We start from the raw sequence: 16,034 nt of genomic DNA on the forward strand, positions 1-16,034 counted from the left end.
AAGGCTCCAACTCCAGACCCGGAATCCGCCTTCCCGCGGGCGTGCACAGCGAGGGCGCTCCGATGCTGCCTTAGGAAACTCCACTCCTCCGGGTCCTCCGAGCGACCGAGGGGCGGAGAGGGCCAGCCAATAGCAGAGGGGGGCGTGGCAGCCGCCGAGGTTTGGGCAGAGGCTTCTCAGCTCGCGCTCGGGATGCTGACTTGACTGTGGCGAATCCCGGTGCGTGACCTCTAAAGGTCCTGGGGCCCTGGCATTCTTTTCTTGAACGCTTTACAGCAGGAATAAGTTTTTAATAAATAAGCCTTGACCTAGCCTAGTGTTTGACTTAGAACTCAGTGCAAGAGTAAGTAACTGCATTTAGCAGATTGTAATACCAGAAACATTTCAGTCCATTTTTATTAATCAAAGCTCATTCTTGACATCTCACATTATCAGCTTAGTGATAAAGCTAATACTAAGCAAGTACATTTGTCGGCACTATTATCTACACAACAATCTCCTGAAGTAGTATCGTTCACTGGTAGCTTTGAAAGGTACTGGTTAGCTTCATTTCCATTACTCATTTGGATGTATTTTCGCTTATTTCTTAACCCTCTTTAAAAGTGTTCTCCTCATGCTCCCCTGCTGGTCAAAACCTGAAATTTACAGGTAGCACAAATAGCTTTGCCTCTTAGGCCAATCTGCTGTTTCCTTAAGGACTCCTTTGAACGCAGTGAAATAGTCACATGAGGTTGTCCTGCCCTCTTTTAATGGTCATCTCTCCTATTTACCTTCCTACAAGTACCACACAAAGTAATCACGTATATCAGACTTAAGGGCTGGGAATAACTGAAAGAAATTGTATCTTATAAAGAAAATTATTTATGGTGATACTTTTTTTATTCGACATGATTGAGCTGTTATTTACATACACTAAAAATCTTCTTTAAATGGTACAGTGTGATCAATACGCCACTGTAACCATCGCCACAATCATGATCTAGAATAATTCCAACACCGTGAAAAGTGCCCACAAGTCCTTTCTCTCGCCAGCCTCTTCTGGTCCCTAGCAACCACAAGTCGGCTTTTTTCCATCACTATAAAATAATTCTAATTTTCAAAGAATTTAATAGAAATGGAATCATCCAGTATGTGCTTCTTGGTGTATAGTTTTAGCTCTGCATATTTTAGAGGTTCATTCATATTATTATGTGTAGCAATTATTTCTTATTTTTTAGTGCTAAGTAGTATTCCTTGGTATGGACCTACTACAAATTGTTTAATTTTGTCCAGTTGGTGGACATTTAGTTTGTTTCCAATTTCGGCTATTATGACTAAAGATTCTATTAACATTGGTTAACATATGTTTTTATTTTTCTTGGATAAATAATACCTAAGAGTGAAATCACTGGATCATATACACACATATAACTTTATAAGAAATTGCCAAACAGTAGTCCAAAAAGGGCAGGGGTAGCCACCCAGGCATGGCCCCAGCATCCCAGGCCATCTGCTGCCACTTGGAACCCGCAGGCGGCGCTGGCCACACCGACCCATACCCACCCCTCCCCCAACCCCCCTTACCCTCACCTCTACCCCTACCTCGGCTAAACCCCCCTCACCACCACCACCATCAATCCCATACCTCCCCTGCTCGGGAGCACCAGACTTGCATGCTACATTCCCAGCAGCAATGTATGAAAGAGTTCCATTTGTTCAATCTTCTCTCTAACACTTGAGAATCCTTTCTAATTTTAGCCATCCTGGTGTGTGTAGTGACAACTCTTTGTGTTTTAATTGGCATTTTCCTGACAACTAGTGATGTTGAGTATCTTTTCCTGTGCTTATGAGCCATTTGTATATTTCAACAGAAGTGTCTGTTCAAATCTTTTGTCTATTTTAAATAAATTTTGTCCTCATTACTGAGACATGTGGATGTTCTATGTATATTATCTCTCTTATCCCTACCCTTTGTTAGATATATGTGTATGCTGTGAATGTTTTCTCCCAAATTGTGGCTTGCTGTGGCAGTCAGCCTCCAAGATGGACCACATTGATTCTAGGCCTCCTGGATCTACATACTCTTGTACTGTAGGGAAGGGCCCCTATGGAGCTCACCTATGTGACCAAGAGGAAATTGTAGAAATGGCAGTATGAGGCTAGATTATAAAAGACATTGCTGCTTCCACCTTGTCCTCTTGGGTTGCTTACTCTAGAGAAAACCAGTCCTTTGGCAAGGTCCATGTGCAGAGGAACTGAGGCCTGTTAATAAACAGCCAACTGCAATTTTTCAGCTATATGAGGCACACTGAAAGTGGACCTGCCTGCCTGTCATGTTTTCACATGAATGCATTATCTTGGACATTATGCCAGAACTGGCTAGTCAAACAATTCATATATTCCCAATCTTCAAAAACTGTGAGAAATATTGTTGTTTTCAGCCACTGGGTTTTGGAAAATTTTTTTACACACCAACAGACACACTTATTATTTTCATTGCAATATGTTTTGGAGATTAAACATTTTTATTTAGATGAAGTTCGAATCATCAATTGTTTTGATATTCATGCTTTTTGTGATATATTTTTTTAACTTTACTTACTCCAAGGTAGTGAAGTTTTTTAATACTTTTTCTTCTTACAATTTATAGTTTTCGCTTTTACATTTGGGTCTATCATCCATTTCTAATTAATTCTTACATATGGTGAGAGAAAAGAGTCAATATACATTTTTTCCTTTTTACCATTTGTTGAAAAGATGATCCTTTCTCTATTGAATTATTTTGGAACTTTAGTATAAACCCAGTGTCTATTTCTGGACTCTCTATTCTTTCCATTGAACCATATGTCTATCTTTACACAAATATCACACTGTCTAGATTACTATAACTTTAAAAAGTCTTGAAATTGGGAAGTGTAAATTTTCCAAATTTGTTCTTTTTCAAAATGATTTTGACTCTTCCAGGTTCTATTTCCACTGGAATTTTAGAATTCAATAGTTAATTTTTATTTTAAAAAATACCTTCAGGGGTTTGAATGGGATTGTAAATATATGGGCCAATTTAAGAATAATTGACATCGTAATGATATTTAGTCTTCCAGTCCATGAATATGTAAATGTCAATTTCTCTTAGCAATATTTTATATTTCTATAGTCTTGGTATTGCATATACTTATCCTTAAGTAGTTCATGCTTTTTAATGCTATGAGGGGCCTTCAACAAGTTCATGGAAAATGCATATTATGAAAAAATTATACAGACATTTAAAAATTATTTCCACCAAAATAATCTCATACTTACTTTCTCTAACATGTCTAAGCAGGATTTAGGTTGAGGCATTAAGAATAAAATATCAATTTGAAAAGACCCCTATCAAAGCAATATGAATTCTGATAAAGCAAGAACAAATATCAAATTTATGGGGACGCTTAGGTGGAAGAATGGTGCAATCACTGATGCTTTATGAAAAGTTTATGGGAACAATGCCCCCAAAGACATCAGCAGTTTACAAATGGAAAATTCATTTTAAGAAGGAACGAGACAATTGAAGATGTAGTTTCCAGCATCTAACTATTCACATCAATTAGTGAGAAAAAGATTCATATTATTATGCTCTGATTGAAGAGTACTGACAATTGACAGCAGAAACAATAGCCAATACCACAGACATCTGAATTGTTTCAGCTTGCACAGTTCTGAAGGAAAAATTAATGCTGAGCAAACTTTCCACTCTATGGGTGCCAAAATCATATCTGTTGCAGATAAGTGCAGGAAGCATTTTTTCAAATAACTGTAACAGGAAATGGAACCAGGCTTTTCTAGTATGATCTTGAAGCAAAGCACCAAGCAATGGCTACCAAGAGGTACAATCAAAGCACAAGTGGACCTGTCAAGGTCATGGCAACAGTTTATTTAGATACTTAAGGCATTTTGCTTGTTGACTTTCTGAAGGGCTAAAGAACGATAATATCTGCTTATCATGAGAGCGCTTTTAGAAAGTTAACCAAAGCTGTAGCAGAGAAAAACTCAGGAAAGGTTCACCATAGAATCCTCCATCACAGCAATGCTCCTGCTCATTCTCATCAAACAATGGCAATTTTTCAAGAGTTTTTATGGAAAATCCTTAAACATTCACCTTAGGGTTCTGAATTGACTCTTCCTGACAATTTTTTGTTTCCTAATCTTAAAATAATCCATAAAGGGCACCCATTTTTCTTCAGTAATAATTTAAGATAGCCTGGGCATGGTGGTTCACACCTATAATTCCAGCACTTTGGAAGGCCAAGGCAGGAGGATTGCTTGAGCCCAGGAGCCTAGGCAAAATAGTGAGATCTTGTCTCTACAAGAAACTTTAAAAAATTATCCAGGCATGGTGGCATGTGCTTGTAGTTCCAGCTACCCAGGAGGCTGAGGCAGAAGGATTGCCTGAGCACAGGAGGTTGAGGCTGCAGTAAGCCACAATTGTGCCACCCTACTCCAGCCTGGATGACAGAGTGAGACTCCAACTAAAAAAAATATCGTGCATTTAAAAGTCTTATTCCTTACTTACAAGGTGCAATTTTGTTGTCTCCATATACATTTTATAAAATTCATTTGTCCCACTTATTTGAACTTTCATCTTACTTATGTGCAACATTCACATAATTGATATGCATTTTGGGGGGAGAGAGAGTGTTTATTTGTAGGTACTCTTTTCTGTTTAGTTGTTCAGCCTTTGTATTTTACATTGGTCCCACAAAAGTTGAAGTCAATATTTAATATTTCCACTCCCAGGCACTTAACACATGTTTACCCTTTTAGAACAAATTTAGAATTTTTGCCAAGTTTCTACAGAAAAAAAAAATCCTGTTAGTATTTTAAACAGGTCTGTATTTTATTTTACTTCTCTACAAACTTAGTACATTCCTAGTTATTTTATTATTTTCAGTGATATTACATAGAAATATTTTATAGACACTGTTGATATTATGAACAAATATATGTTGACATATGATGAGACATTTAACACTATTATTAACACCAGAGTGGATCCCTGCAGGAAGTATACATAACCTGAGTCCAGGGGCTAAATAACTAGATGAAGATAGGAGAATTGTGCTCTAGATGGAGAGAGCTTCAGAATCAGGCTATTTCTGGGTGAAAAGTACCATGAATTGACAGTAGTTATAAATAGTTTCTGATAGTCCTTGTGAGTTCTTATTTGACCCATGAGTTATTAAAAAATAAATTGTAAAATTTCCAAATATTTGAGAATTTTGCTTTTTGCTATTGTTTTCTAATTTCATTTTAAATTGATCAGAGAACATACTCTGTATTATTTCTATTCTTTTAAATGACTGATACTTGTTTTATACACAGCATTCTCAGTGAATATTTCATGAACACATGAATAGTGTTTATTGTATTGTTAGAGAGAATAAAGATTGTTCTATAAATGCCTATTAAGTTAAGTTGTATACAAATATTGGTCAAGCCTTCTATAGCTTTACTGATTTTTGTCTATATTTTTATCAATTACTAAGATGAGTATAGAAATGTCTAACTATAATTGTGGATGCACCTTTTTCTCTTTTTATATCTGTCAGTTGATACTTTATTTATTTTGAAGCTCTATTATTATGTATATACACATTTAAGAATGTTATATTGTCTTTATCCTTACAAAATTTCAACCTTAATCTCTTAGTCAATTTTATGCTGCTATAACAGAATACCATGGACTGGGTAATTTGTATTTAGCACAGATTTATTGACTTATGGTTCTGGAGGCAAAAAGTTTAAGATTAAGGGACTAGCATCTGGTGAGGGATTTCTTTCTTTATCATCCCATGGGAGAAGGATATAAAAAGGGCAAGAGATAAACAGGAAAGAAACCAAATGCATCATTTTGTGAGTAACCCACTCCTGTGATAATGGCATTAATCTGTTTAAGAAGCCAGAGCCTTCTTGGCCCTATCACCTTCTAAGGATCTTACCTCTTAATACTGTTAACAATAAGCCAGGCATGGTGGCTTACGTCTGTAATCCCAGCATTTTGGGAGACCAAAGAGGGAGGATTGCTTGAGCTCAAGAATTCAAGACCAGCCTAGCCAATATAGCAAAACCTCATCTCTACAAAAACAAAAAAAGTCAAAATATTAGCCAGGTGTATTGACTTGTGTCTGTATGTCCAGCTACTTGGGATGCTGAGGTGGAAAATTGCCTGAACCCAGGAGGTCCAGGCTGCTGAGCGTGATGATTGTCATGATCATGCCACTGCACTCCAGCCTGGGTAGCAGAGTGAAACCCTGACTCAAAAAAAAAAAAAAATGCTGTTAACAGTAGTAAATAAATTTCAAAATGTATTTGGGAGAGGACAAAAATTCGAACCATAATAATCTCTGTTGGGGCTATGTTTTCTGAAATCTACTTTTTCTGATGTTAATAAATTCACTCCAGCTAATGATTAGTGTTTGTGTGGAATCTTTTTCCATCCTTTACTTTAATATATCTGTGTCTTTATATTTAAAGTACTTTCTTGTTGACAATGTTTGGTTGAGTCATTTTTATGAACAATCTCTGGTTTTTAATTGGACTGTTTAGGCCATTTATATTTAATGTGATTATTGGTATAATTTGGTTTACATTTACCTTCTAAAATTTCAATCATATTTATACAATTTGTTCTTGTTACTTTTTTCTCGTTTTCTTGCCTAACTTTGGATTCGTTGAATATTTTTAATACCCCATTTTATTTACTCTATTGACTTATTAGTTGTATCTCTTTGCAGTTTTTTAGTGTTTGTCTGAGGGTATATAGTATCCATCTTTAACTTACAAAATTTAACTCTAAAAACTATTAAACTACTTCCATGTTTAATGTAAGAATCTATAACAGCATAAATCCATTTCTCCTTTCCTCTTCTTTGTGCTATTGTCATAATTTTAAGTTATGAATATGATATGACATCTACAATACATTATGTATGCCTTAAAGAATCAATCATCTTTTTAAATGATAAAAAAAAAAATTTTTAAGATTTTATATTTACACACATATATATACAATTTCTGGTGATAGTCATTTCTTTTTGTTCACCTGGGTTACAAATTGTTTCCATTTCCTTAGCTTAAATAGCTTTTATTAAACATTGTTTATAGTTCTGCTGGCAATAATTACTCAGATGTCATGTGTTCAAAAATGTTTTACTTCACCTTCACTTTTAAAGGAATTTTTTCCTGGATAAAAATTTCTAGTTCGACAACTCTTTTTTCTTCATTTGCCTAAAAATGTCATGCCTTGTCCTCTAGATTTCACATATACACATCCCACATGGCTGGTCTCTCTGTGTTCTACACTAGACACAGTTTCTGGTGAAAAGTCTGAATTTATTTTTATTTTTGTACTTCTGAAGTAATGCACTGCTGTACTTTGGAATGTTTGTGCTCTTCTCAACTCATGTGGAAATTTTATTGTCACTGTATCAGTCATAAGAGGTTGAATCTTTAAGGGGCGATCAATTCTACCCTCATCAGTGGAATTGGTGCTATTATACAATAGTGAGTTCAGTCCCCCTCTTGTTCTTTCTTTGCCCTTCCATCTTCCACCACATGATGACACAGCAAGAATGTCCTTTGCAGATGCCAGCATTGTGATCTTGACCTTCCCAGTCTTCAAAATAATGAGTCAATAAATATTTGTTCATTATCAGTTTCCCAGTCTCTGCTATTCTATTATAGCATCACAAAATGGACTAAGACACGCACCTTTTAAAAATATTTTCTATACATTGGTTTTGAGAAATTTAATTATCTTTCTTCTTTGTGTGCTTTGATATGTATTTACAGACATAGGCCTACCCCTTGAGATTTAAATAAAATTGGCTCCAAACTCTTGGCCAACATTCTATGGGAAGTCTAGACTCCCTCTCTCCTACAACCTCTCTGAATTCCCCAAAACATATGTTCGTATGGCCTCTTCTGGCTTTGTGAATAAGCTCCTAATTAACTTTTGCTTTCACACATACACATCCCACATGGCTGGTCTGTCTGTGTTCTACACTAGACACAAATCTCAAAACTCTTTTTAGTTCCTTCTCACCACCCCATCCCCACAAAAGAAAACCTCACTCATAAAAGTTGTTCTTTGTGTGTAGCATTCTTCACTGACAGGAAAGACAAAGGGGATTTGCATGCAGCAATACAAATAAGTTAAATTGATCTTTAGAAATTCTCTGCTTTGAAGAGCCCTTCACTCAACTCACGGCCATAAATTTCTTACTGGCCACTTCTCTTCACCAGCATGGTGCTTCTTATTCTCTTTACTCTCTTTTCATAAAAATTACTTTTAATTTCTTAAATAGAGTGGATTTTTTTTTTAATGTCTATGTGTCATTCTCTTCTTCTTGTTTCCCCAGGGTCTTCCCTTTTACTTTCATGCTGCAATATATTAATATACCTTTCTCAACAAAATGATTTTTCCCCCCAAGGGAAACTCTCATACCAAATGTCAAAATCATTTTTTTTTTCATTCCACTAAATGAAGATCTATTTCTAGGTCATCTATTCTATTCCTTTCATCTGTCTTTATTTTTTCATCTATTAGTATCAGACCCTTAATTACTGTAGCTATATAACGTTTTTTTTTCTTTTTTTTCTCTTTTAATGTTTTTATTTTAAAGATGTGGGGTACAATTTAGGGTTGCGTATACAAATGTTCATTATGCAGATACCCTTGTTGATGAGATGTGCCCCACCCCTTCCCTGGCAGATTCGGGATTAGTAGTAGTGGGAATCTGCCATAACATGCTTTAATACCTATAAGCAAAGTTGATATATCAAATATTGAACAACTGCACAAGCATGAACCAACCAGAACAAATGAACCGATCAATCATAACAGGGCACTGAGAACAACCACAGGTTATGACCATAGCAAGGAGTGTACAGAGACTTCCATTGCTCATTCTTTTCAAAATAGTCTTTTTATTCTCACATGATTATTATCAGTTATATTAGTCATTTTGCCCAATTGAAAAAAAATTATCAGGATGGTGGTTGGAATTGCACTGAACCTATAGATTAATTTGGGAAGAACTGACATTTTATAACACATGATTCTCTGTGCACTGTCATTTTCACTTTCCCTTTCTTTCTCCTGATCCTGAAAGAGGCAACAATGTGCCTGATGGAGTGTCAGGACACTGAATGGGCCACATTCACTAGTTGAAAATAGTGATACTGTGTTCAAAGGTCAGTGTGCATGTGTGCCTTCTTTTGAGCAGTCCTAGATACCATTATGTTCTTTTTTCTCTCTCCCTTTTTCCAACCTCTTTTCTCTCTTTTCCTTTAATGCAACACAAGTGTGGTCCAGTCTGTGGGAAACAGAACATGTCTGGGGTTTGGTATCAAGATGGAGGCTCCTAATATAAAGTGTTGCATTGCTCATCTATGTCATTGTCACTGTCATTGTCATCTATTTATATTCCTCAGGGACCTTTGGGAAGGAGAAGTATCTGGACCATAACTGGATTTAGGTCTTCCTGGGTCCTGTAATACCACTTTAAATTCTCTATCATTTCTAACAGTTTCTTCATTAAAGAATATTCTTGAGATTTATTTACATCTATTTGTATTTCCCCAGCAAAATGTTTACTAGAAAATTATATTCATAATATTAAATCCATACTGCTCTATCAATTGCTTTTTAAAATATATCTTTCAAGATTATCTATGCTTTTTGTCTACTGATTCATTTATAGTTTATAATATATTAGTAGGTTTTCTCATAATGATTTATCCTTGCATTCCTGTTAGTCTTTTCTTGTTTTTATATGAAATATTATATAGAAAGCACTTGACAGTTAGGCCATCCCCTTCTGAGAGGCCTCCTAGTACTGTAATATTACACTCCCATCTTGGGGATTCATTTTTGCCCAAAAAACACCACTTGCCCTCAAATGAGCAGAGTAGTATGAGTGCTTAACCCAAAGACATTCATTTAAACAGTCAGCCTACGCTGGGCACGGTGGCTCTAGCCTGTAAGCCCAGCACTTTGGGAAGCCAAGACAAAAGGATTGCCCAAGACCATGAGTTCGAGACCAGCCTGGGCAACATGGTAAGACCTCATCACTACAATAAATTTTTAAAAATTAGCTGGGCATGGTAGTATGTGCCTGTAGTTCTGGCTAGTTGGAAGGTTGAGGTGGAAGGATCCACTTCATCGAGAGGCCAGCAGATTGATGCTGGGATGGGCGTAAGTGTACCACTGCACTCCAGCCTGGGTGAGAGAGTAAGACTCCAACTCAAAAGAAAAAAAAGGTTGGCTTATACATAAGATAGGGCCTGAAGGAAGGATTTGCCAGCACTCTCCTAGAAGATGGCAGTCTTCTAGAAGATGACACTCAGAGTGAGGTACCGATAACAGAATGGCACGGAAACAAAGAGAAAGCAGCAATAATCTGAAGCCATGAGGTAAAAGTAAAAACAGTTGGATTTAAGTGTCAGTAAAACAGAAACAAACACCTTAGAAGTAGAGATACGTTTAGCCAAAAATATGGAAGAGTAACAAGAATAGAGAGCAGCAGGTACTTGCTGTGAGGGATCATGGATGAATGGGATTCCCATGTGGTTACTGGAGCTGTGGAGTTACTGAGCATCTATGTATCCTGATGGCATTCCAGCTTCCCAGGAGACCTGGACATATGACTCTTGAGAGACCGTTTTTGCATAAGTCCCCTGTATCAACTGAAGTTATCTACTATGACTTATTTGCTGGCTGAAAAGACCAACCAGTTCCACACTTAAACATTACTAGGCTCCCCCAAGCAAGGTGGCTCATGCCTGTAATTCTAGTGCTTTGGAAAACCAAGACAGGAGAATTGCTTAGGCAACACAGTGAGACCTCGTCTCTATGAAAAAATTTTAAAAATTAACCAGATGTGGTGATGCACTCCTATAGTCTCAGCTACTGAGAAGACTGAGGTGGAAGGGTTGTCTGAGCCCATGATTGTGCCACTGCACTCCAGTCTGGGTGACACAATGAGACCTCAACTCAAAAAAATAAAAAGTATATAGATTTGATTTTTCAGTAATTTGTTTGGTAGATTTGACTACAGTTTTCCTGGGATGTGTGTGTGTGTGTGTGTGTGTGTGTGTGTGTGTGAACTTTTGTACACTGTCTTTGTAGGTTAAATTTTGTTATGCTACATCCTATTTCTTCCTCTAGTGAATGTTCTGTATTATCTGCCTTATCATGCCGGGTTTGACAAAACTACTGAATCTTTTTTTTCAGTCTATAGTTTTGTAAAACCGAGTGCCAAATTCCAAATAAAAATTCAAAACTGCTAAACACACTGGCACATTTCTTAGAGTATTCTGTTTTCTGAAGTATCTAGAATTCATTATATACAAGTGTTATGCATTTCTCCTGAATAGGTTTTTAAAGTTTAGCACGGTAGGTTTAGGAATTAGGTATCTCTCAGATCGGTTGTATTCATAAACCCACTTAATGGCCTCCATGAATCCACAATGTTTGTCTTACAACTTTAATATTATAAAGATATGAGACGCCCCCATGCCCCTGATAGTAGTCTTGGGCATACGATTTCTTTAGCAGAATGTCGGCCAGCAGGACACAAGCAGGGGCTTGAAAAATGCATGCGCTGTTGTTGCCCTCATGCGTGACTGGGCCTGTCCACTGTTCTCCTCTGCTGTACTGTGAGAACATTTCCTAGGCTTACCTCCAGGAAGAAAGAGAGAGACATGGAAGAGAGCAGAGTTGTCCCCCACATCCCAGCCAGGGCCATCATAGGTCAGCCAACTGCCAGCCCCCAGATATGTGAGGAAATCCAGCTGAGACCAGAAGAACCTTCCACCTAAGCCCATTCAACCTGTAGTGAACCAAATAAATGTTTATTGTTTTAAGGCACTGAGTTTAGGGTGGTTTGTTATAAAGCATTACTATAGCTATAGACAATACTGAGATGCCCAAACTATATTTAATCAATGACATGAACTCAGTATGTTTTTTAGGTGCCACATCAGAAACAACAATTATATATGGTAGACATTCTCATATATTTATATCTCCTTTTGTTTTATTCTGTCTCTGGAAAACTCATTTTACTAACCCAGGAGCAATAATGGCACCAAATCATGTTTCTTTCTAACACGTTAGTATCATTTTAGGTATTCATATTTGCCAAAAAAGAAGGCTGGCTTTATTATTATGTAGCAGTTAGTATTCAAGGTATTAGGAACATAAATGGCTTTTTTTTTTGAGTTGGAGTGGCTTTTATATGATCAGGATGATAAAGATATGATATTCTCTGCCTCACAGTCTCATGTGGATTTAAGATATGGGTAAGAAGAAAGGAGAATGTACTCAGGCTTGTGAATGATTTCAGTGGTGACCTATCCTGATGCCTCAAATTATAGAATTTTTTTAAGAGAAATTTTGGAAATGCATTCTGTCAAGCTAATCAGGCAGATACAGGTTTCTGAACAGAAGACAGAGATTTCAGTTCAACCTTAAAAAGCACTTTTTGATCACCTATTGTGTATCAAGCATTATAAATATAAAAATCAATAAAAATTAGCCTCTTCCCTAGAGGAACTTAGAGTTCAGTTAAGAGACAGACAAACAAATCATGATTTCAGTATACTATGATAAACCCAAACCTGGTATATATACAGAAAGATTATGGTACTCAAGGGGGTATGAGGGTCTGATGGGGGACTGTGTCTGCCTCTCAGCCACTTAAAAGATGAGTAGATTTAGAAAAGTAAAAGCAGCACAAATAACACCCAAGATTGTGGAATAGCCTAGACTGTGCAGGCAACCACAGAACAAAATGTGAGACTGGAAGTGATACTTGCCCAAATATAATCAAAGATCTGTTAGGTATTTGCTTTTCATCAAATATACAGTATTTTTGTAATAAAACTTTTGTTTTATTTTACGTGTTAGGGAAATAATCTTTGGGTTTTTTTAGTATCTTCTGGATTTCTGTAAACTCCGTGTGGGCATATGAGGGTGAATTTGTGGCACAAATAAGTACACTATAAATATTGCTTGATTAAATGGTTGAAGGAATCAGTGAAGATTTTCTCATATAATTTGTCTTTTTTAATTTATTATGCTTTTTGGCACAGTTGCATAAAAATATATCACTCTCTGTGGCAAGATTAATATATGGATTCTTCTCTTCATGATACATCTGTCAGTTGGGTGAAATAATCATGAAAACAGTGTAGATGATTTGTACTATCCTAAATGAACTGTACAGCATTCCATTAGAGCCCTGATCCATAGCCTATTGGCTTCATTTTCTGTGTCAAGTGAGGTTATTAGACACATCTATTTGGTTATTTAATTTGAATCAATAAGTATTCATCAAAAATTTGTGCAAGTTTTATGGCAGATGTGAGGTGTTCAAAGAGAATAAAAGAAGGTTATTGCCCTTTCTGAAATTCAATCTAAATAATCCTTGACAAAAGAAGAAGGTAATCGTCTTTGCCTCTTAGAGAGGAAAACAGGCCCTGTCAGATATGCCCTTCCTAAAGAAGTGATGGTTAGTTCTTGAAGAATGAATAAGACTTAATAAAATATATATATATGGTGATGGGAAAGGCATGTTAGGGAGAAGGCACAGCATAGCAAGTGCTAGAAAGCCTGATACCGCTTTCTGGCCCCATATAAACTACTTTTTGTTCACCTTTGCTTTACAAGTTCTTGCTTTGCTAGACTAAGTCTGTTAAGATTTGTGAAATGTTGATCTTTAGCATGTCTACAATCTGATTTCTCTTTGAAAAGTGGGCAAATTTAGAACTATGATGGTAAATTCCAAACGTCATATAAGTTGGAGGAATCAGAATATTTATGACAACCACTTAGCAAGCTGTTGTTCTGAAGAGAGTAGCTTCATTGGTAGATGTGGGTGGTAGCTGGATTTATAACTTCACTGGCCTGTTATGCCGATCTTCACCTCCCTTCTCTCCCTGCCCACCACCTAAGAAAATCTTTCCCCCAACCACACCCATGGCTCCCATGCTTATAGCACAGGATCATAAGACCTTAAGCCGCAGGGGCTTGCCACAGCTGAATGGGCATGTAATCCAGGGAAAAACAACGCAAAGCCCAGTCAGGCCAATCAGAAGCTTTATCACAAGAATCTGAACTGCGAGACACAGCTTGGTAATCAGTGGTGGGTACTGAAGCTGTAACATCTGACCAAGTCTGGACCATATGACTCTACAGCAAGGCAGAGGCTTAGTTCAGGCTGAAGTGATCCAGGAACCAAAACCAAAAGCCTGGGGAAAACATCCTGTCCACAGAATGAAATTTTAGATGTGGCAAGATGCAGGAAAGAGACTCATGCTTCCTGAAAGGAGAAAGAATTGAAAGGAGCTTGTTTGAAGATATTTTTCCAAGATTTATGAAGCCCAGTGCTACTATTTACAGTTGAATTATGTGAGATTTCTACTTACCCTTCAAAATAAATTCTTTTCACCTTGTCTATAGAAATGTCTTTCTCAGTTCCCCAGGAGGATAGTTTTAGAATGAGAAGCTTCAGAGCTATTTCAGGGCACCTCAACCCCTTTGATAGAGTGACCACACCCCGGCCCAGTAGGTTTTGACTAGGTATTCCCACGGCTGCCTGTGCTGCCTCTACTTATGCCCATAGGTATGCCTCTCAGACTGTTGACATTTTTGGTATTAATGGATGGAGTTTTTTTCTCTGCCAAATAGCAGGCATAGAATTTGCATGTCTAATCGGGGGCCTGTTCGCCAGTTGGCACAGTATTCCAGATAGGCATTGCTGAAGCATTTGTAAGAGTAGACATGTTGACAAAGTCATCATGCTGACACAGGGAAAGTGAAAGCCAGGTTCTTCCAGATGTCCTCATGGTAGAGAATGTCAGAGGCATGTTATATCCAAGTCATAACAATTGGACAGGGCTAGGCCCTGGGTGGGATTAGGAAAGCTTGACATGTCACAGAAAGCAAACATGATAGTCCAAGGAGGGCAATAGAGAAAGGAGGTGAAGCTCAAGGTTAAATGGAATCTGATATGAATAACATTAAGGTAATTAAGAAAAGTAATCAAGTAGGTCAGAAATCAGTGTTTGGAGTGAGCCATTCTTTCAGTCAAGGAGCATCTGATAAAAGAGACCTATAGTTACAGAGCAACACAGTGCTATTGGACAACCTTCCTGCTTCTGATCATAAAGAGCCTCTTGTAGCCAGGGAGGTCTAAGACCAATTAGAAGATTTTAGAGCTGATGTCTTAAAAGGAAGAATGTGCTTACTTCTGCACAGACATGGACTTTGGTTTATGATTTCTCTGGGGACTCTGATGGGTCAGACCTCAATGGAGCCGGTCTGGCATCTTGAAGACAATTTGAAATTGAATCTGAGACATGCCACCCTCAGTGAATATATAGAAACACACTGGGAGGTAGGAAGGACCCTGCAGCCTCTTTCAACGATGAATCGCTGAAGTATGGCAAAATGCTGGGCACATAGTTGGCATCTAACACATATTTGCTGGATGAATGAATCCATATCTGGGGCAACTACTCCCTCAGCACCCACAGCATTCACTGAGAGAGTGGGCACAGCCACATCGCCTTCTTTGCCTGGAGTGACATTTGACACTGCTTGGCCAGTCAGAAGCCAAGCCAGTTCCAGCACAGAAATAGACTTCAGCCAAAGCTACTGAACTAAATAGCACCTATCATGGTCTACACATACCAGTATCTACAAGGGATAAATCCTTAGGACAAGTAAATTCACAAATTGCTCCATGGGGTCCCCTGAACACTAGGACAAACCCAGGCAATGATTCTCAATACAATTTGCCTGGCTGCAAAGGCACTTAACATCCACCTTGAAATTCACAGGAAACTAGAATCTATGAAGAACTGGCTGATTTCCTCCTTTATGGAGTGTATTAAAAGAATAAAAATGAGACTGACTAATCAGAGGAGATTTACTCTGCCATGTACTGCTTGTTTACTTAACTAATTTTCTTATCTTTCCTTGAAACTGTTCAAGGCATATAGATAAAAGA

At 37.5% G+C, this 16,034-nt stretch overlaps 1 pseudogene; it reads right to left on the reverse strand.

The window, feature by feature from the left end:
• The window catches only part of LOC103256972, a 61,957-nt pseudogene extending 61,489 nt beyond the window's left edge, over positions 1–468 (reverse strand).
• Positions 469–16,034: the final 15,566 nt, after the last annotated feature.

The sequence above is a fragment of the Carlito syrichta genome, unplaced genomic scaffold (assembly GCF_000164805.1).
Source record: "Carlito syrichta isolate Samal-C Ts95f unplaced genomic scaffold, Tarsius_syrichta-2.0.1 Scaffold299437, whole genome shotgun sequence".
NCBI classification, from domain to species: domain Eukaryota; kingdom Metazoa; phylum Chordata; class Mammalia; order Primates; family Tarsiidae; genus Carlito; species Carlito syrichta.